Consider the following 22033-nt stretch of genomic DNA (forward strand, 5'->3'; position numbering starts at 1 on the left):
TATCAGACCACACATTATCAATCGTAACTGCAGTATAACATTTTGCAATGCCTATTATGTCACCCTATTACAAAAAGAAAATTTCAATTGAGCTGCGTACCTACAAACGGTAACAAAAACTTCGCCAGAGGTGCATACTCTCTTGGATACGAAAGTTTGACATAGAGATAGACAAAAAAAAAAACGCCCAATTATGCTTAAAAAATATTTTCTCGGTTAAAATTGTCATGCAAAAAACGTTAAATCTTACGTCCACAAAAAATTGTTTTGCACGTGTGAAAAATAATTCCTTGAAACTTACACTTTATTCTTGAGAATTTCTCTTCGTTTGGGTGTCATTTTCTTTATATTTGTTATATATTTACAGCCGTATTCACAAATATTTACTAATGAAGCGTTAAAGTGCCCAATAGTTATTGAGTGGTTATTGTACAATAAACCCACTTTAGCATTTCATATTCAAAAGCCTACAATAGCTGCTCAATAACTAAAGTGCGATTCTCTATTATTCTTTGGCAACCCTATGCAATTTTTGTGCTAGTGTGAAAGAAAATTGTTATTGCTTCGGTTTTGTGACAATCGGTTACAGATAATATCAAACTTATATGTTTAACAATTTAAAAAAAAGATGCAATTCACTCAGAACAGTATGCATTTGTTCTTGTCACAAGTAACAAGGAGCATCCAGTTTTAAACATACACATATTTTGGAATTTTTATAAATCGGTGCAGCATCGGGTTGGGTTTGTTTTATTCAGTTTGTATCACCAGAAGTAAGTCCTAGACAAATTTATGCAAGGTAAAGTCATTAGACCAGCTGATGAGATTTTCTAATTCCAGAGTTGTATGCAAATCCCACTAGAACATCAAATGCTTCGATTGAATTTTTAAGGTTTTTACATTGTGTTTCTTTTTTCATAGTTTTATCGTTTGAATTTATAAGTTACACGCTTATAGTCATAAATCGTTTTATCTTGTGGCCGCTACACATGATAATACAAATAAAAACTAGAATGTCAACAAAGAAGTGTCAAGAAATTTCGCAGCCTAGTGGGAATTTGCGCCACCATTCCCACAGGGATGTATCGTTGATTTTGTTGTTGTTGGGCTAATGACTTTACCTTGTATAAATTTGCTTAGATTGAGTCCGAATCTTTTATTACAAAATCGCATAATTTGCACAAATAGCCATCGGAACATCTTAAATTGCAGTGAATTTTAAACAACATAACTTTAGAACAATTTCTATTGATTTATTTAACGCCTTTAGCTAATTAAATAAATTTTTAATAAATTCAATGTATTGCACTAGATTTGCAAACAGCTGATCCACACCGTACAAAAAAAAAAGGGAGCTACCAAATAAAAAATATTTATTGTGGCTTTTGACTATTTGGGACTTTCAAGCCCATGCTTTAAAATACATATACTCGTCCGTTCCAAATTCGCGATTATCTATCATAGAAACTAAAAGAAATTGTTTTTGTAAAATTTTTGAAATTTTTTGAAAAAGTTTTTTTTAGTTAATGAAATAGAATAAAATATATTAATCTCCATATCGCTAGGTGATAATTTTTCAAAGTCTCGAAAAAATTCTCTTTCTTTTTTAAAAGTTTTTTTTTTTTATTGAAATATTTTATTAGATTGTATTATTATTTTGCGAGCGTATGAAAAAAATAACAAGTGAGGTTATTATTTGCTTAAAAAGGTCAGAGTCTAAAATAACTTATGCTCACTTAACAAAGCCTATTTGTAGTTGATAAGGCCTCTGTTGAAAGCAAGAGCTTTTTCTTGCGGCAGTTATGTATGATTACCCAGTTTCACCGATTAAAACCAAAGGGCTGCTGTGATTGCCCAGTTCCTCAAAATGAAACCAAAGGGCTACTATGTAATTTCAAAATTCAATATTTATTTCAATTCATCATAGGGCAGCTATCCACTTCTTTACCAGGTAGTGTACCGTAAACAGCTGAGTACAATTTTTCTTTCGAAGTACACTATCTATCAACTTGTTTTGGCTGTGTGTGTATTATAGTCAAGATCCATAGCACACACAAGCAATGAAACATGGCCCGACCTAGTAACATACTCAAATCAATTGTTGGGCAACTGTCACTACCTGTAAATGAATATTTTGCAAATTTCAAATTTTGCCCATGAACATTCCACTAAAGAACAGGGGCAAACTTCTCACCTATCAATAAGTGCAGTCCGATTTAAGTTTAAGCTCAATGATAAGGGGCCTCCTTTTTATAACCGAGTCCGACCGGCGTGCCGCAGTGCGACGACTCTTTGGAGAGAAGTTTTACATGGCATGTTATCTCACAAATGTTGCCAGCATTAGGAGGGGAAAGCCACCGATGAAAATTTTTTCTCGCCAGGATTCGAACCCAGGCGTCCAGCGTCATAGCCGGACATGCTAACCTCTGCGCTACGGTGGCCTCCTAGCGGCGGACAGCAATAAATAAAAAGATCGTAGTGTTATTGTTGTTAGAAACATTGAAGGCACTGCTGCTTTTCATCCGATTTGGCTGAAATTATGCACATAATCATCGGTTAAGACTTCCAACAACTGTGCCAAGTACCGTGTAAATCTGTTAAGACTCTGATAGAGCTCCCATATAAACCGATCTCCCGATTTGACTTCTTTAGCCCCTGAAAGCTGCAATTTTTGTCCGATTTGGCTGAAATTTTGCACATAGTGATCCTTTATGACTTCCAATAACTGTGCCAAGTACGGTTGAAATCGGTAATAACATGATATAACTCCCATATAAACCGAATTCCCGATTTGACTTCTTGAGCTCCTGAAAGCCACAATTTTAGTCCGATTTGGCTGAAAATTTTCACGTGGTATTTTGTTATAACTTCCAACAACTGTGCCAAGTACGGTCCGAACCGTTCTATAAACTGATATAGCTCTCATATAAACCGACCGCCCGATTTGACTTCTTAAGCCCCTACAAGCCATACTTTTTGTCCGATTTGGCTGCAATTTTGCATGTAGTGTTTTGTAATGACTTCCAACAACTGTGTCAAGTATGGTCCAATCGGTCTTTATAGCTCCCACATAAACCGATGTCTCAATTTGACTTCTTGAGTCCTTACAAGCCGCATTTTTTGTCCGATTAGGCTGACATTTTGCATGCGATGTTTTGTTACGACTTCCAACAACTGTGCCAAATACGGCCATAATCAGTCTTTAACCTGTTGTAGCTCCCATGTCAACCGGTCTTTCACCCCTTTCTATTCCCTTGTTCTATTCCTAGAAGCTTTAAGTTTTGCTGGTTTGGCAGAAGTTTGGTATGTAGAATAAAATTATGCCCTTCAACTTAATTTATTTAGTATAAATTTTTAGCACAATCCATGGTGGTGGGTTGCCAAGATTCGGCCCGCTTTTATTTGTTGTGAATACGGCCGCTATTCCTTAAACATTCCTGGAACTAAAAATTTGCTCATATATATTCTTATAAGAAAACAGCTAGAGGGCAACACTGATACCATGAGCTTTACATTGCAGTAAACTCTACCTAAAGAGTAGAGCCTACTGCTGTCGTTACTGATCAACTCTGCCTCTCGCTCTCTCATAAGTCCATGACTTGTTTAAAATTTGTTGTTGTTGTTGTTGTAGCAGTATTTTTATACCAACAATCTAAGCCATTTGCTGCACGACGACTACGACTACCTCGGTGACGATGTTTGTCATCGTCTTGTTGTTGTTGTTGTTTCTGTTGTTATTTTTCTGACCATTGATGTTTGCTTTGGCTTGTTTGCCGTTGCTTAGGCGCTTTGGGAGCATTTGAGCCAAGTTTATTATTAACCCAGAGCCAGTCAGAGTTTGATACGTAAAGCGTGAAGCACGCGTTGGCATAAAATACGAGAAGAAGTGAAGTAGAAAAAGAAAAAAATAGAATCGAATTATTGTATCGAGTCGAAATAAATAATAATAACAAACGAATAACGAAATCTTTCAAAAGTTAATTTTGTGAATAAGAAAAGCATTCTTTCTGAAGAGAGTGAGTGCCGTGTGTGTGTTTGTTAATGAGTGCGTGCGTGTGTGCATAATAACGCTACGAAAAAAAAGCGCTAAACAAAAAGTACGTAAATGTCAGTAAGAAAATTAAAGCCAACAAAAGTAAACAAGTAAGCCAGCAAAAAGCTAAACAAGGCAGTTTGTTGAGAGGGCAGTGAGGTGCAGTGCAATGTGTTTTAGTGTTGATTGAGTGATTCTTTTTGAGATTGTTATGATGATTGAATAAATAAATGCGTTTGCAAATAACAAATTGAAAATAAACCAAACGCGCTGGCTGGCTGGTTCCTAAGGTGATAATCAATACAGCAATAATAACAAATACACCATCAAACACCACACCATCAACCACCTCCAGCAGTGTACAGTGCAACAACAAATTGTTAAGAAATCAAACAAAAATTTGGTTCTAAAAGTATTTCAATTTAACAAATGTTAGAAATGGCTAGCTAACTGAAACACAATTTAAGTGATGATGATGATGATGATGGGGTTGTTATGACAACGAAATCAAATAAATAAATATGAATAATCAACAGACACTAGGTATCAAAGAGCGTAAGATAATATAAGAGAGGGTTTCTGCTTTGTCTTCCCCGTACCGTAAAATAACTCGCGTTAAAGACACAACATTTTTAGTGTATTCCAATTGGATTCACATTGAGGGCTGCAACATTTTCGAGTTATTCTGTTTTGATTCGAGCATTCGTTCGAACATTTTTTCGTATTTTGCTTTGTTTCTTTGCAACCGAAAGTTGCAATAAAGGAAAAACGAAATATCGTAAGCAATTCAAATATGTTGTGTCTTTAAATTTTGTCACTCGTCATCACGTATTGCCCTCTAACGCCAGCTCTTATCTTTCTTACGCTCTTTGCTAGGTATAACACAATAACACACAAATATTTACGAGTATTGTTGATGATGATGATTTTTTGTTGCTGTTGTTTTTGATGAAAGAAACCGGATTGATTGAAATAAATGTTTTATGAAATTATTATGGAATGCGATATAGATAGAAAAGCTAGAAAAGGAAGTTGCTTAAAGTGATTTATATGTTTTTTTGGCAACAATTTAAATGAAATAAAGGCGAATAAGACATTTTGAAATTTCGGAAATACCTTGACGACAAAAATTTGCTGGCAAAATCAAATCAAATTAAGGTAGTTTTTGTAGGCATTTATACTTAAACAAGTAACAACAGTTTGTGGGAAGGAAGGATTCGTTATAATTTTCTAAAGACCATCTTATGTCAGTATTGCCATATTCTGTAAAGAAAAATAGTAATAAATAAGTAGACTTCGTCAGAACAGTGTACCCTTACTTAGCCAAGGTGATTTTAACTGTGTTGCTTCTTAGAAGTGGTAGATTCCTCTTTGACATTTGTGACAAGTTATTGGAATTCGCAATTTATTCAGCATTTTATAACGATATGAATGATTCATAGTTAAAGCCGAAACAGAATAATAGCGTTGAGCTTTGTTTTTGAGCGTCGCGTTGCAAAAATGCAACTCTGCCAAGTTCACACTGGTATAACTGTCAAACTCGAAACACCGTTTTTTGGTGAACTCAACACCTCAAAGTGATCAAAATGTTCGTGTACACCAAATAAGGACAGAAAAACTACACTAACGTATAAGATAAGACGAAAAAGCTAAGTATGATCCAGTCACTTTATTAAGGCCTCTACAGAACTCCAAGAATGACAAGAAGGCTAAGAGCCTGTAGGAAATCCAGTCTCAGAAAAAGGTGTTCACCCATTATCCTGTGTCATTTCGCAATTGCAATTGACTAGCCTGGATTCTTTTTAGCTGTCCTAACTCATGCTTTCTCCACTCCAGGATAAGCGACGTCCTGTTTTAGGAAATATTCGGCCATGAAGAAGCTCGCGCAGTGGAGGTCTAACTGATTTCATAGCAAGATATGCAGCAATCAGCTATCCGATCCTGGTTAGCTCGTCAGCCGGTTCGTTCCCCATCAGACCTTGATGGCCTGGCCTTGCTGGCGACATTTGTGAGGTACTATACCGTGTAAAATCTTCTCCCCGCAGAGGTGTCGCTCTGAAGCACGCCATTCGGACTCTGATTTTTATACCCTCCACCATAAGATGGGGGGTATACTAATTTCGTCATTCTGTTTGTAACTACTCGAAATATTCGTCTGAGACCCCATAAAGTATATATATTCTTGATCGTCGTGAAATTTTATGTCGATCTAGCCATGTCCGTCCGTCTGTCCGTCCGTCCGTCCGTCCGTCTGTCTGTCGAAAGCACGCTAACTTCCGAAGGAGTAAAGCTAGCCGCTTGAAATTTTGCACAAATACTTCTTATTAGTGTAGGTCGGTTGGTATTGTAAATGGGCCATATCGGTCCATGTTTTGATATAGCTGCCATATAAACCGATCTTGGGTCTTGACTTCTTGAGCCTCTAGAGTGCGCATTTCTTATCCGATTGGGATGAAATTTTGCACGACGTGTTTCGTAATTATATCCAACAACTGTGCCAATTATAATCCAAATCGGTTCATAACCTGATATAGCTGCCATATAAACCGATCTTGGGTCTTGACTTCTTGAGCCTCTAGAGTGCGCAATTCTTATCCGATTGGAATGAAATTTTGCACGGCGTGTTTCGTAATTATGTCCAACAGCTGTGCCAAGTATGGTTCAAATCGGTCCATAACCTGCTATAGCTGCCATATAAACCGATCTGGGGTCTTGACTTCTTGAGCCTCTAGAGTGCGCAATTCTTATCCGATTGGAATGAAATTTTGCACGACGTGTTTTGTTACGATATCCAACCACTGTGCCAAGTATGGTTCAAATCGGTCCATAACCTTCTATAGCTGTCATATAAACCGACCTTGGGTCTTGACTTCTTGAGCCTCTAGAGGGCGCAATTCTTAACCAATTTGAATGAATTTTGGCACATAGTATTTTGTTATGATATCCAACAACTGTACCAAATATGGTTCAAATCGGTTCATAACCTGATATAGCTGTCATATAAATAGATCTGGGGACTTGACTTCTTGAGCTTCTAGAGGGCGCAATTCCTATCCGATTTGGCTGAAATTTCGCAAGACGTTTTTTATTGTTATTTTCAACAATTATGTCAAATAAAGTACAAGTCGGTTCATAACCTGATATAGCAGCCATATAAACCGATATGGGATCTTGACTTCTTGAGCCTCTAGAGATCGCAATTATTATCCGATTTGCCTGAAATTTTGTACGACGGATTCTTTCATGACCATTAACATACGAGTTTATTATGGTCTGAATCGGTCCATAGCCCCATACAGCTCCCATATAAATCGATCTCTCTATTTTACTTTTTGAGCTCACAAAGAGCGCAATTCTTATTCGAATTGGCTGACATTTTACACAGGTCTCCAACATATAATTTGATTGTGGTCCAAACCGGACCCTATCTTGATATCGCTCTAATAGCAGAGCAAATCTTTTCTTATATCCTTTTTTTTTGCCTAAGAAGAGATGCCGGGAAAAGATGTCGACAAATGCGATCCATGGTGGAGGGTATATAAGATTCGGCCCGGCCGAACTTAGCACGCTTTTACTTGTTCTTAATCCAAGCAAAAAGGAGGCCCCTTATCATTGAGCTTAAACTTGAATCGGACAGCACTCATTGATATGTTAGAATTATTCATCCTTAATGGAATGTTCATGGGCAAATTTGCATTTTCCTTTGCATAGTAATTTTTTTTCGAACATTCATGCAAAAGAATGCCCTGTTACCACTTCTTTTCTCTGTATTCCTTCATCAAGATAATTTCACTTAATAAACTAGAAGACACAGAAGATTAATTTGTGCAAAATCGTTCCTCAGTTTTATAACTTTCAGGAAGTTTGATTGAAAACCCGTACAACAATTTTGAAGATATCAACGAAAATTCCGGATATCCGCCTGCATTACCGTATTATGATTAGGCGGTAAAAACAGATCTCAGTCCCTTCTCAATGTGGACCCCTAGGTTCACTCCGTCCTCTAACATGGGCTTCCAGATAACAATACCAGAGTTCCGTCAATCCAAGACTGTGCCGCTGGCTGCAGTGCCCCGCATTCGACCTCAAGTGTCGTCTTAGGTATCCGATCGGAAACTTCTTCCATTCCTACCAACTTCCCTATCGTCGCCTCGATTATACTGCGATGTTAGTTCTGTAATAGCAAATTGTAAGTTGTAATTTTTAATTAGATAACTGCCCATGGATCTATAGGTAGCCTAAAATAACTTAAAATGCTTGCATCGCCTAAAATCTAGTATTTGTAGAAATGCATCTTGCAGTTTAAGTCACTTCAGTCTGAGTCTTCTTATGGCGCATTTTTATTTTTTCGGCAATTTTAGATTTTGGCTTTTACAGCTAATACGAAATAAGGATATATAAAAATCTGAGCCACATTTTATCAATATCTCCTTATTTGGTGACGACTTATAAATATCAAAGCAAGTTAGAATTTAAAACTTTTATATAACGATTACATGCAATTTAAATGGGGGTTAGAATTAACTTAAAATGCTTGCATCTCCTTTGCAATTAAATTGTGCGGAAATTGAAAATGAATCAAGACGTCCTGAACACGCCGAGGCGTCGAAACATCCTGAATTTTGCGAAGACCTCAAAAAATTACAAAAAATGGTTATTAGAGGTTTTTCTCGGTTAAAAAGCAGTCTCCTTTACCATTCCTCCTTACAATTTTTTAAGATTTCATGTGGGAAATATGTACGTAAGTTTCCAGCAACAGACAGAATGACATGTTACTTTTTGTTTTACTATTCATTACTAAGAATAATGTTGTCCTAGATGGGGAAATTAATCTTTTCCATAGCTATAACATCTGTCATTTTAAAGGAGTGTTTGAAATAGAACAACAAGTCACAATATAATCCTAATAAAACATTTTTTTAGGTCGAAACAAAAAGGCATGTTAACAATAAAAGATTGGCTAATTCAGTTCTCATTCATTTTAACTTTCGAAAACTCCAACAACGGTTTATTTTCTTTTGTGTTAATGATGTATGACTTGAAATTCCCGATTGACACCCATTTCATGGGTATTTTAAATAATGCATAGCTTTTATGACAAACCAGTAAACCAGAACCTCGCCCTTCAATATACAATATATTCATCTGTTTCTTTGGATTTAAAATTATTCCACCCAGTTTTAAGTTTTTTTGTATATTGTGGTAAATGGAGAGAAAATTATCTTTTTTGAACCATGTACAAGTTTGTTTAGGATTCTTTTGGAAATATTTGTAATTTAAGAGTAATTACAGTTTTTTTTTAAATAAATATTAAGTGTATATGTAATTGAGGTTTCGTTTGTTCAATTTTAAATCTTTATTTACAATTGAACTTTGTGTCATTGTATTGCAGTATATTTTGCGCCGATTTAAAGTTAAACGAATGGAAGTACCATATTGCAAAATAAAACTCTTCTATTGTGTATGCTTTAAAAATAACTATGAACTTTCCCTTTTTCATTGTATAAAAATACAACGAGTGTGTCTAAACGAAAATGTATTTTTATCAATTGTAATTGATTGTATTGTACAACATCCATAGCTAAGTAAACATAAATAATTTCTACATCATTGCGGTGAGCGAAACATTTAAAATCCGATTTAGTTTCGCATTGAGGAAGAAGTTGTATAAACAGGAATTTGATCATTTCCATCCAAGAAAATGGTATGTATCACTTTAACAGTGAAAACAATGGCAACCATAATGATACCACCATATAATGCTATGGAACTTCGGTTATCGGAGTTGTGGGGCAGAAACTTTAAAAATTTGCTTTCTTTTAAATTTTGAAAGTTTTGAATTTGCGTTTGTGGTCAGTTTTTTGGTTCTTCTTTTGTAGATGAATGAAGAGTCGTAATGTGTCAAAATTAAGGCAAAGTAATTAAAAAGTAATTATTTTGCTAATTTTTTTCTTTTTTAAAGGTGCTTTGTTTCGCTTTGAAATATGAAAGTCTTGCTTAAAAAAAAAACATTTTTAAACCAAGTGAGAGGAAATTTGGTCAGTTGGAAATAAAATATATTGTGGAACAATGAAATAATATCCCACCAAATTGAAAGAAAAAACTAAGTGTTTTAGAGCAAAAAGTCCGACTATAGACAGATTTGCATGTCCTTCATAAAATTGTTAAAAATGATGTTAACCCAATCTAAAAATAAGTAATAAAATTGATACGCATTTCAACAAAGTCCCCACGAGCATCAGATTAGGAAGCAGCTGTGTGGCTTCTCTCATATCTATAAATGCAGCCCGATTCCAGTTTCAACTCAATAATAATAGATCTCAGTTCTAAAGTGTTTCTGAACCTTTTAATACCACTTAGAGTTAGTGGCATTGTAAGTTTTTTAACTAACATTAGTCAAAGATTTACTATGAAAATTTGTTCAACAACATTTCAAAAAAGTGTTGTCTGTTTCAAGTTTAAGCCCAATGGCCTCCTTTTGTATCCCAGGGAACTGTTTTTATAGCCTAGCCTTAATGGTGTGCCAACAGAAAAAATAAACAAATTAAATTAAAGATTCTGTGTTGTGTTATTAGCCACATCAAATAACTTAAATTGCTTGTATCTCCCTATGTATTAGAATATATGAATTGTGAATATAGTTGAGCTAACGAGACATTGCTTAAACTGCAATGTGGCCTTATCTGTAGGGTTAAGGTTAACTTTGTACCACTATCCATAAGATAGATAGTGGTCACATACAATATGAGGCTTAGTAGTGGCCTGCGGTCTTGACCTTAACGCTTCCAAGATTTTGGGGCTGGCCACTCTGCCTTTTTCTAGGTTAGTTTCGAACCGAGGATTTGGGCCAGATATTTGGCCTCCTTCGACATTTGCAGTGTGATCTCGCCCAAAGACGGGAGACTTTAATCCGTTAGCTTGTATATCAGCGTGAAGAGGACCACCTTATATGAGTTCGTCTTCAACCCACTTCTTTCAGCTCATCTCGAAACCCTCCCCAGAATCCACTTCAAGAGCATCACGAAGAAGGATGAGATCCTAATCGGCCTCAAGTCCTTGGCCGGACCACATTGCAGCTGCCCTGCCTTCGGTAGAAATACTACCTCCAGCCTCCTACATGACAAGGGTACATAAGAGAACCTAATACATGCGTCGAAACGAAGCAACGTAACATCGGCCAGACAGTCAAAGCCATCCTGTAGATCTGTACTACGAGACTTATTGGGTATGTATTGCCCATTGAAGGCTGTCATGAGTCACCATATCCATCGCCAACGTGTTTTTATCATTGTCCCTCTATAGCAGCCAATATCCCCACTTCCTGACCCTCATGACCACAGCCGGGGAAACTTTGTCTCGAAAGAATCAACATATTGCCAGGCGACTCAGTCCATTCTCCGTTTGGTCAGAGCAAATCATCCAGAAAAGGGGCGTCCTTTGCTATCATTTTCCTTAATCTCGAGGTGACCTTGACACTCGACAACTCCACTATGAATCTAATAAAGTTCTTTCTTTTGGATCTCTTAAATTCCTTTTTTGTTAGTACTGGTACTTGGTGATTGTCTGAGAAACCCAAAAAGTCTTTACCATGATATTTCCGGCGGAGGGGTGGTCCCTTTTCAGCAGCATGCTGCAAGTTTTATCCTTAATAATTCCAATAGGTTCGATGTTTTCTGACAAAGTCAAACCGTGACGACGAAAACCACTGCGAATTTTGTTCAGGGACTGATTTTGCTTTGATAAACTTATCAATTAATTATCCTTCGTGCTAGTACATGGGTTCTTTGTTGAGTGGAGTTGACATTTTTTTATTTCGCTGCACAAAAATGTCTTCGCGCCTTGTAATAGATACCTATATACGTAACAATTATTTACATCCACCATATTACTATCAACATCCTAACAAATCGAGTTAGGTTGCGGTGGGGAGTATTTAGATATGTTTTTTTTTTTTGTAGATAGATTAGGATGGGGTGCACTGACGTGATCTCACAATGTCCCACCAGTCTGTCCGAAACAAGTCTATCTGAAGGCCAAACTCCCACCCTGTCCATGGTCCGTCCGTTTGAAAGAGTAAATCTCTTGATCTCAATATCGGCGGAGTTTAATTCTGCAGGACCTTGAGGAACTGAACAGGAAGATAGCTGCCCAATTTAGTGATCTTGACAATCGTCTAATAGAGATGAGGAACTATGAGTCATGCAGAGGACTCAGTCAGGAGGTGTTCAAACAGGTATGATGGGGGATTTGGAACTATTGGACGATGATTCGGACATGCTAAACTCTGCGCCTCCATGCACGAAACAATTTGGAGTAATGCCAAAAGGCGAGTGCTACCATTCTATTTTACAAAGATAGCGTCTTTTAACCAAATAAAAAGCGGAAAAGCACATATGAGAACTATTTATGTAAAATGTATCTATTCTACTCTCAAGCCACTCTCCAAATCTTTGCTGAACTTGAATTTTAATATTCTTACCGCTCTCTCTAAATAAATTGTTATTTTCTTTTGCTGAAGAGAAGAAGGATTTCAAAGTTTTCATTTTCAGGTTTTTTGTCTGTAAAGGCTCGAACTATTTTGATTTTTGCATAGTGTCAAACTATTAATCGCGAAAAACGTGTGTTTTCAATTCTGAAAAACGTACCTTGTTCCAGCCCTTAGGCCGAAGTTAATATATTTCATACTTTTTCGTTTGTTTCTCTTTCGACACGAGCTTAATGAAAAGTTTTCATTCATTACTAGTGTAATTCAATGGTTCTGAAAGTTTGAATGATAGGGGAATGGAGGAACAAAATGAAAATTGTTGTAAGGCAGCTGATCGTTTATCTCTACCTCGTACAAGTGTTTCCTGATTTCCATAAAAACTCTGGAGAGTTAATGGACTCTTCACACTTTGAGAGATTTAATTTGTGCCATGTGAAAATAGTTGTAAGACAGCTGATAGCTTATCTCTACCTCGTATAAATGTATCCTGATTTCCATAAAAGTATTAACATTTTACTCAAAATGTGAAGAGTCCATCAAATAAAACATACCCTCAAGTTCTTCTAATTTGTGCCATGGGGCGTTAGATTTAATATCCCCTCCCTGCCATTCACACTTTCAGCTAATCCACAGAATAAGTTTGCAAGTGGCACTTTGACACTTCCTATTTGCCACTTCACTAGGTATTCTATGCAATTAAGTGTTCCATATTCCAAGCCCAAAGAGAAAAGAAAGGAAAATAAAATAACAACGGTTCGTTTGTAGTTCTTGTTCTGAATGAAAATAAACCTCAATTCCCAGGCAATAAATGCAACAAAATTCAGAGAGATGGAAAACAGTCTGTGGGAAGAGCAGAAGTTGGGGGGATGGCTAACCGACAGCAGCAAATTCTACTTGATTCAGCATAATTTAATCTGTCTTACTTGCGCTAAGCATGCTAAAATACCGTTCACTTTAAATCAATTACAACAATAATGTATGCAAAACAAACTAAACTAAAGAAAAAAGCGAATAAGAAACTACAACAACCACATACTAATAAAAAACATGGTCTCATTGCCCCAACGGCATGAGAAGTTACAGCAACAACATACATACAAATGGATCAAGCAAGCATTACCGACTGACTATCTAATAGGCGGCAGCAACAAGAGTTGCCTCTTAGAGATACAAGTGCATTCCTATAGAATGCAACAGGCTTTTAATAAAGCGCTCTTTTTCTTTCTTATTTTCTCTTCAGCTCACTCCCCAACTCTTGCTCGCTTACCCCACTTACTCTTTCAATCTTTGTTTTTTTTTTATCTCACACACGCGTCTCTTCATTAACAACAGCTGAGTAGAGCAGAGCGGAGTATAGATAGATCCAATGAAATTTAGCCGATTGTTTGTTTTTTTTTTGCCTTTTTATTATTCGTGTACTAATGTGTGTGGCTAAAATAACTGTAAATTGGAATAACATAGAATAAAGTCGTTGTTGTCGTCGTTGCTTCGTTATATTGCTGCTTCTGCCGACTGCCTCTGCTGTTCAGTTGTATAGCTGTTGAGCCTATGTTGCCATACATTTTTTGGATAACAACAACAATAACAACTACTGCATGCATACATGAGTTCAATACTTGCCCACCGTTGAGACACCAAATAAAAAGCAAAGACAACAAAATTGTAATTAATCTGAATGTGGAAAATGTAATACATTATGAGGTGGGCCGAAAGACGTTTGATTGGGATGCACACAAGTCCAATGGCTGAAGATGCATAATCAAACGAGGGGTTGGTATGAAAGTTTCAAAGTTTTGGGCAATGTGAAATAAAAAACGACACTAATATGGCTAAACAGTTATTTCTAAAATGGAACGTTTACACGTAAAGATAAATCTCTCGGTAGTTTTACGTGTTGTTAATAAATTTTAGTCAAATAATTGTTGAGCCTACATAACGAAAGATACCATTCAATGAATGAAAACATCGAGATATTGATTGGCAACTCCTTAATTCCTTACTTATTTGGCAACCAATAATCGGCTGATTTCGATGGGCTAGCGACCGAATCGAATAATCAAAATTTATTGCAGCTAGTTTCGAGATATCTTTCTCCACTAGGTGTTCCATCAAAGTTTTGGTCTTTCCCCTTCTACAGAATATATGTATGTTCTTATATTTGGCGGCCCACCGTAGATCAGAGGAGGCCAGCATAGCGCAGATGGATGTCCGTAAAGATAAATTTAAATATCACTAAGCCTAGACACGAACATGGTATTTTAACAGAGCTATGTTACATGATTAAGAGAACTGTGTTAGTTGATTTAAATTTGTATTTTTTTAATAAAAAATTGCTTTTTAAAAAATTTCTTTGCCTTAAAATTTCTAAAACTGCTGTATAATAGGAAAACTCTCACACCTTGAGGCAAAATAAATATTTTGACCACCTATACAACCCATTTCTAAAAATCGATTGCAGTGAACTGGTAATAGATGGGTGGACCAAACCTATACCAACATTAGCTCCTACCAAGGGCGTTCAGAATCAGTCACCGTCATATTCAAGTTCCAGGTTAGCCAGGTCCGTGTCTTGGCTAATTTATATTTAAATTTATCTTCACGGACATCGCAGAGGGTAGTATGTCCACCTATGGCGCTGAACGCCTGGGTTTGAGTCCTGGCGAAAACATCAGAACAATTTTTTTAGTGGCGTTTATCCCCTCCTAATGCTGGCTATATTTGTGAGGATTCGGCTATTAAAAGGAGGCAAATTGAGTCTTAAACTTGTATATGACAGCATTCATTGATATGTGAGAAGTTTGCCACTGTTCCGCAATAGAATGTTCATAAGCGAATTTGCAAAAATCTGTGGCAAAATAAACATATATCCTACAATCTCCAAGGCTTCTCATCCTCACATATCCTGCAGAAGCCCGTCTTTCCCTGTGTCCAGCGCTACATCGGCCTGATATCATGCTTCCCTACCTTCAAAACAAGTGAAGGAGCCCACCACGCCCTTATCATCCAGCAAACCATAGCCTTGGCCCAAATCTCAATCCTGCGGTTATTCTAGAAACCATCCATCCGGGACTATTTCTGTCATCTCTCGACCTCATGTGACCCGAGACTTCAAAGCCCCTTGACTATCAATTGTATATAGATTGCGCCAACCATATAGATCTCGAAATCGTATCAAGCATCATTGCGTTCACCTGCCAATTTGTCTGCAGAGACCGATGCTAAGATGTAATGTCGAAACGACAATTGGCATAAATATCTCCTTAGACAGCCATTAAATACCTGGGCAATGTACATATTTTCGAATTCAAAAACCGCCCTCGACTGTCGCACATCTCTCAACGAGACGGCTGAACAATTATAATTTCACCTGTTTTGGGTACCGATATCCCAGTGTATTGTAGAGCAGACGAACTTGCGAGACTACGACCCGGAATCTGTGAGTATGCTTCCAGCGACATGTAAGCTTAGACGTCATGATGAGTCCTAAAGGGCAACGAATGATAGGTGATCAAAATGGGGGGTTGTGAACATTACAAAATAATGTAGCCTAATCAGGACTTTAACAGTTTGCTATCGCTAACTAGAATAGGCGTCTCAGTCATTGTGTCCGTCATGACAGTTCACTGCCCTAATGGAAAACATGCTGAAGGTTGCAAGTAACGACTTTTGCAAAGCTGTGAGGACGTCCAGGAAGAAGAGACTGTAGGATATCTACTGTGTATGCGTACCGCACTGGCATTTAGAAGGAGTTCCACTTAATGTTCTCAATTTCTTGAGAACTTGTCTGATATAGCGGATGTAAACATTCGCAAGTTGTTGGACGTTTTAAACCGACCTGCATGGTTCAACGGTAGGAACTAGAAGGCAATGAACGAAAACTTTTAAGTGACTATGATTGCAGACTGCCACTTAAACCTAGCCTTACCATCGTAATGACATAGAACATCAGCCATCCGTGCACCAGCCATCCGTAATGATCGTGGAATCATGATCCTAAAAAAGCCTCCCCCATCCCCTCTTTCCTATTGGGAGGATTCAGGACAGACCTGCGCCTGAAAGGCTGTACACATACCTGCCAGTCTCAATGACATACTGATATCCAGTACTTCGAAGTTGGTCCTCAATCCCCTCTCTGACTCCATCTTTGAGCCGTCAAAGCACTTCGAGCCCTCATCTTTCTCAAACCCATCATTCGCCGGTAAATTCAAGATAGAAGAATAGGACTCGCTGCTAGGTAGCTTGAGACTCTCCTCAGTGGAACTGTGACTCTACCCGTTCGTCTTTAGGCATGTCGAATTCCCTTATCCTAACCGTAAGCTTGGCTACACAATACCAAATGTAGACCCTACAAGACCGTATTTACAGCATTGCTTCAAACTTAGCCTGGGTAGAATACCTCACTGATGCTGTGATTTTGATGCAAGCCAGGCTTTCAATGTTTTTGAGCTGTCTGAAACGAATTTTCCCATACAAAACTGTCAATCCTACCGCTGCCTCATCGTTACCTTGTTTTGTCGTTCATCCGTGTTTGTTCCGTAGTTCATGAGAGCTGCGGCGATTCCCCCTCTCTTCCAGGTAATCAAAACATAGCGATGTGAAGTTGAAATGATTGTAAATTCGGCTACGAAGTCAGGTCGGAGAATTTAATCTGATAGCATGGGTGTTAGGAGCAAAGAGCATAAGAAAGAGCAAGAGCTGGCGTTAGAGGGCAATACGGGATGACGAGTGACAAAATTTAAAGACACAACATATTTGAATTGCTTACGATATTTCGTTTTTCCTTTATTGCAACTTTCGGTTGCAAAGAAACAAAGCAAAATACGAAAAAATGTTCGAACGAATGCCCGAATCAAAACAGAATAACCCGAAATGTTGCAACCCTCAATGTGAATCCAATTGGAATACAATAAAAATGTTGTGTCTTTAACGCGAGTTATTTTACGGTACAGGGAAGACAAAGCAGAAACCCTTTCTTTTATTAGATCTTATACTCTTTGGTTAGGAGCCCCTGTAAAGTCGATCGCAGCCTGTCTATGGTCGGGTTAATTTATTGGCAACGTGGCGGCTGTAGTTTAGACCCAAATCACGAATAGAACTGAACTCGGAATGGAGTTGCATTTTCAACCGACTCCCGTAACCCACACTCAACCAAATTTGTTATTCAAAACAGCAAAAATATTTGCTAAAACAGTAGTTCTTGTCTGCTGAAGATGGGAAAGCAGCCATTACGGCTGTTTCAGCAAACATAGTGCTGCAGTATTAGCAAACATTTCTTAGCTCAGTGTATTGTTTCATACGCATGTCCGCCTACAACACCGAACGTTTTGGTTCGAATCCTGCCGAGAATATCAGAAACAATTATGACGCGCCCTTCGGACTCGGCTATCATTGAGCTTAGAACTTGAATCAGACAGCACTAATGGATACGGACAGTAAGCTAGATTTTTCAGCTAGAATTTATATGCTTTATTAGGAAGTTTTAAGGATTTTCTTGCTACCAGTTCTTGTCAAAGGTTTAAATAGAAGATGCGACATTCTCTGCCACTAACGGATATAAATATATTTCATCTTGTGTTTAAAGTACCCAGGTCCCAATTTGGAAATTTTTGGGGGAATTTAACATTTGCATGTCATGGGAAGGGAGGGGGTCAATTAACCCCACCTAGATAACTCTGAACCAATAATTTTATATTTGCATGTCATGGGAAGGGGTCAATTAGCCCCACCTAAATAACTCTGAACCTATAATTTAACCGGTTGCTAATATCATACGTTTACCAGTTTAGAAAATTTGCATTTCACTGGTTTAAATCATCCAACCCTTTCAAATTTTATGGTATAATTTTTTATTTCTAATATTTTTTTTGCTAAACTTTTGCCATACCATTCTGGTCTTCATACACTATGTGCACAGACGTAAGGACGGACAATGCTTAAGATTTAGTTTGCCACCATGGCAGGATAGATGGATGCTTGACTGGCTGGCCGTTTGGTTGATTGGCTCGTACGAATCTTTATTGAGCAAACAAGTCGCGTGCTCCTCGCTTGCTGGTACTATAAATGTCTGTCCTTTTGATGTCAGCATTGTTGCTGTTGTTGTTACACAGCCACCGTTTCGATCGATCAAGTTCATTGTGCGTTGACAATCTGTGTTATGGCTTTTCGCAGCTAGCCAGTCACCACGCACAGCAGCCATAGTCTCATAGTCACACTGCACATTCATTCTTCCAAACTACGAGAGTACAACGACAAAATGCCCACAAATTTCACAATAAATTCGGGATGCTTTCAAGTGCAGCGCACAAATATTTTTAGTGAATGAGATTGGCAACGTTACAGCGCGTCAGCGTAGTAAGCATGAGGCAGACTGCACACTCCAGCCTTGGTTTATGAGAGGATAATATTTTCAATTTACTTTCACAATGTATATGAAATGCATGCCAGATAGGCGGCCAGGCGGCCAGGCGGTCCAATGTGTAGACGATACTAGCTGCTCGCTTGTTGAATTTATAAAAAGTAATAAATGTAATTTTATTGAGTGTGTAAAAGTAGCACTGATGAGATTGTCCTCTGCGCTATTGTCGCCGCCAACGTCATTATTGTGTGTGATACACTCGAAAAAACAAAAACCAAAACTTAAAACGAAACCTAATGTTTCGCCCAAAGGCCAAGGCCAAAGCCCTTTTGTTCAATGCCCTGTGGCCAGAGCTGTATGATCATCACCATATTGCGATTTTTAGGAGCGATAGGAAGGAGCGGACGTGAAATAAAATGTCCACCGAACTCGCCAAACCAAACCAAACTGTTGACCCTATATTTTACAACAATCTAATTGGGAATTAGTTTCGGCTGCTGTGGTCTCACGTTGTCATATCAGGGAATCGATATTTAAAAGGCCTATACCAGAATGTAAACCGATTCGGATTATATTTAAGTTAGAACCCAAGTCATTGTGGTAAATTTCAGCTAAATCGGGTGGAAATTGAGGTCTGTAAGAGCTCAAGAAATCAAAACTTGGTATCGGTTTATAAAGGGGCAATATCCAAATCCGTATGGCCCCTTTGCCACATTCTTGGTACGTGAATTCTTATTCATTATTCAATTCAATTGTTTTTTTTTTTATTGAAGACAATAATTTTTATTGTTTAAACGCTTGAAACGATTTAAAAAGTATTTAAGTTTTCTTTTGTAAAGGGTGATTTTTTTGAGGTTAGGATTTTCATGCATTAGTATTTGACAGATCACGTGGGATTTCAGACATGGTGTCAAAGAGAAAGATGCTCAGTATGCTTTGACATTTCATCATGAATAGACTTACTAACGAGCAACGCTTGCAAATCATTGAATTTTATTACCAAAATCAGTGTTCGGTTCGAAATGTGTTCATTCACCGTAACGTTGCGTCCAACAGCATCTTTGAAAAAATACGGTCCAATGATTCCACCAGCGTACAAACCACACCAAACAGTGCATTTTTCGGGATGCATGGGCAGTTCTTGAACGGCTTCTGGTTGCTCTTCACTCCAAATGCGGCAATTTTGCTTATTTACTTAGCCATTCAACCAAAAATGAGCCTCATCGCTGAACAAAATTTGTCAAAATTTGAACACATTTCGAACCGAACACTGATTTTGGTAATAAAATTCAATGATTTGCAAGCGTTGCTCGTTAGTAAGTCTATTCATGATGAAATGTCAAAGCATACTGAGCATCTTTCTCTTTGACACCATGTCTGAAATCCCACGTGATCTGTCAAATACTAATGCATGAAAATCCTAACCTCAAAAAAATCACCCTTTATATTAATTTTTGCAAAACACCGGCTGTTTTCGGCTGTTCGCATGAGACCACTTTATTAAATCCACCTGGGGGTGGGTATCAAAAACATATGATCTAAGTGTACCCTTAACATAAGTTTTTTCCTCAGTGTATTGTCATTTGTGCGGCAATTGTTGTTGGTAATGTTGATGCTGCTGTGATTTTTATTCCACTTTAATCAGAGTCATTGATTTTTTTCGGTCCTCTTCTGTATGCATTGCTTCTTCACAATTTGAAAGCGTTTCGTTTTCGACGCCGCAGTTTCAGACGTACGGACTCGCTTGGATTGCATACATTTGCGAAGCGGCGAAGTGCCACTCTCTAGAGTTCGTTGATATGCTGCCTTGAAGCGATTCCTTGATCAAACGCCAGCCAGTAGTTTGATTACTATCATCATCATTGTCACTATGTTGTCGTCGTCGTCGTCGACATCATGATCATTGGTAAGATTGGCCATGCGAACGTAGGCTGGTGTGAGCTGTATGCAGTGCGTTATCACTCGTGCGCGCTCCACTGTAAACCCGGAACTTTAAAGGAATTCCTTGGCTAAATTGTTTGCCAGTTTGAAAAATTTAAAAATAATCTCATGAGTGATTTGAAATCAATTAAAGTGCAAATAGATTTTGTTGCGACGCGACCGACCACCAATGCCATTCCACAGGCAGTGAAAGGTTCATTGTCGCCTTGACTTTAAAGAAGCGAAGATGCAAAAATTTCTTTCTTTGAATTTTCTGAATTTACTTTAACATTTGTTAAAGCGCATGTGTGTTTGTGTGAAAAGAAATTCTTTTGTCATAAGTTCCAAATAAAAAATAACAATAAGTCGAAATGGCACACAAAAGTTATGGCCTCCAAACTCCATTGGAGTACTAGATGACGGCTTAAATTTGTGAAAGTGGTTAAACTCGTAGTAAATAAGAAACAAGAAAAGCAATAATACAAACCAAAAGAAAAAAAAACACAAAATTATCTGTGATATTGGTTAACAGCACCAACATTTCCGTGTTAAACAAACAATCAAGTTTGTAAAAAATATGCCTTGCAAATTTTTGCAAAAATGAAAAAAGAAATTGAAACGAAACCAGTTTTCCTTGAGAAATATTTTAGTGTTGGCACCACGAAATCAAAATAAATTAAAATAAAAATCTCTGTGAAAAATTAAAGAAAACGTTTTGTTACATAGTAGGATTGTGTGCGAAAATTCGTCGCGTTCTGTAACATCAATAAAATGAAGAAAATGAATGGAACCAAAGCATCAAATGTATGGAAACATCTATTTTAATTTCGTTTGATTTACCGATGGTAAATGTCAGCCAAACAGACTTCTCCCATAACAATGACTATAGCAGACTATGACTATAGAATTTAAAAAAACAGTCCAATGCCTCCAAAAATGTCTATTTTTTAATGAACGAGTTCAAACTGGGTTCCCAAGAACCACACCTGTTCTTGAGTAGGTTTTTACTGCTCGAAAAAATCCCATCTAAAAGCCATTTCGTTACAAGGATGGTGGCACTCGGTTGAATATATGTCCATAAAGAATTGGCAGCCTCCTTTTTAGAGTTTGCACTTAACCGCGGTGTCTCTAAAGTCAAGAGAAGCCTGTAACACCTCAAAATACATGAAAGTCTTCGTTGCGACCTCCCAACCAATATATGCCCTAATTAAACCCGATTGCGCAAAACACTCAAAAAAAG

The 22033-nt window shown here is 37.6% G+C and overlaps 1 protein-coding gene across 4 annotated transcripts in view; it reads left to right on the plus strand.

Annotated features, from left to right (window-relative positions):
- The first annotated feature begins 3825 nt into the window (after nucleotides 1-3825).
- LOC106090085 (uncharacterized) overlaps nucleotides 3826-22033 on the plus strand; it is a 503676-nt gene continuing 485468 nt past the window's right edge. For 3 of the 4 annotated variants that reach the window (XM_059363743.1, XM_059363736.1, XM_059363740.1), the window contains exon 1: nucleotides 3826-4323. The gene's annotated coding sequence lies outside the window, so the exon portion shown is untranslated. The remainder of the gene's footprint in view (nucleotides 4324-22033) is intronic. The other variant, XM_059363734.1, reaches the window with a different exon arrangement.

The sequence above is a fragment of the Stomoxys calcitrans genome, chromosome 1 (genome assembly GCF_963082655.1).
Source record: "Stomoxys calcitrans chromosome 1, idStoCalc2.1, whole genome shotgun sequence".
Taxonomy (NCBI): domain Eukaryota; kingdom Metazoa; phylum Arthropoda; class Insecta; order Diptera; family Muscidae; genus Stomoxys; species Stomoxys calcitrans.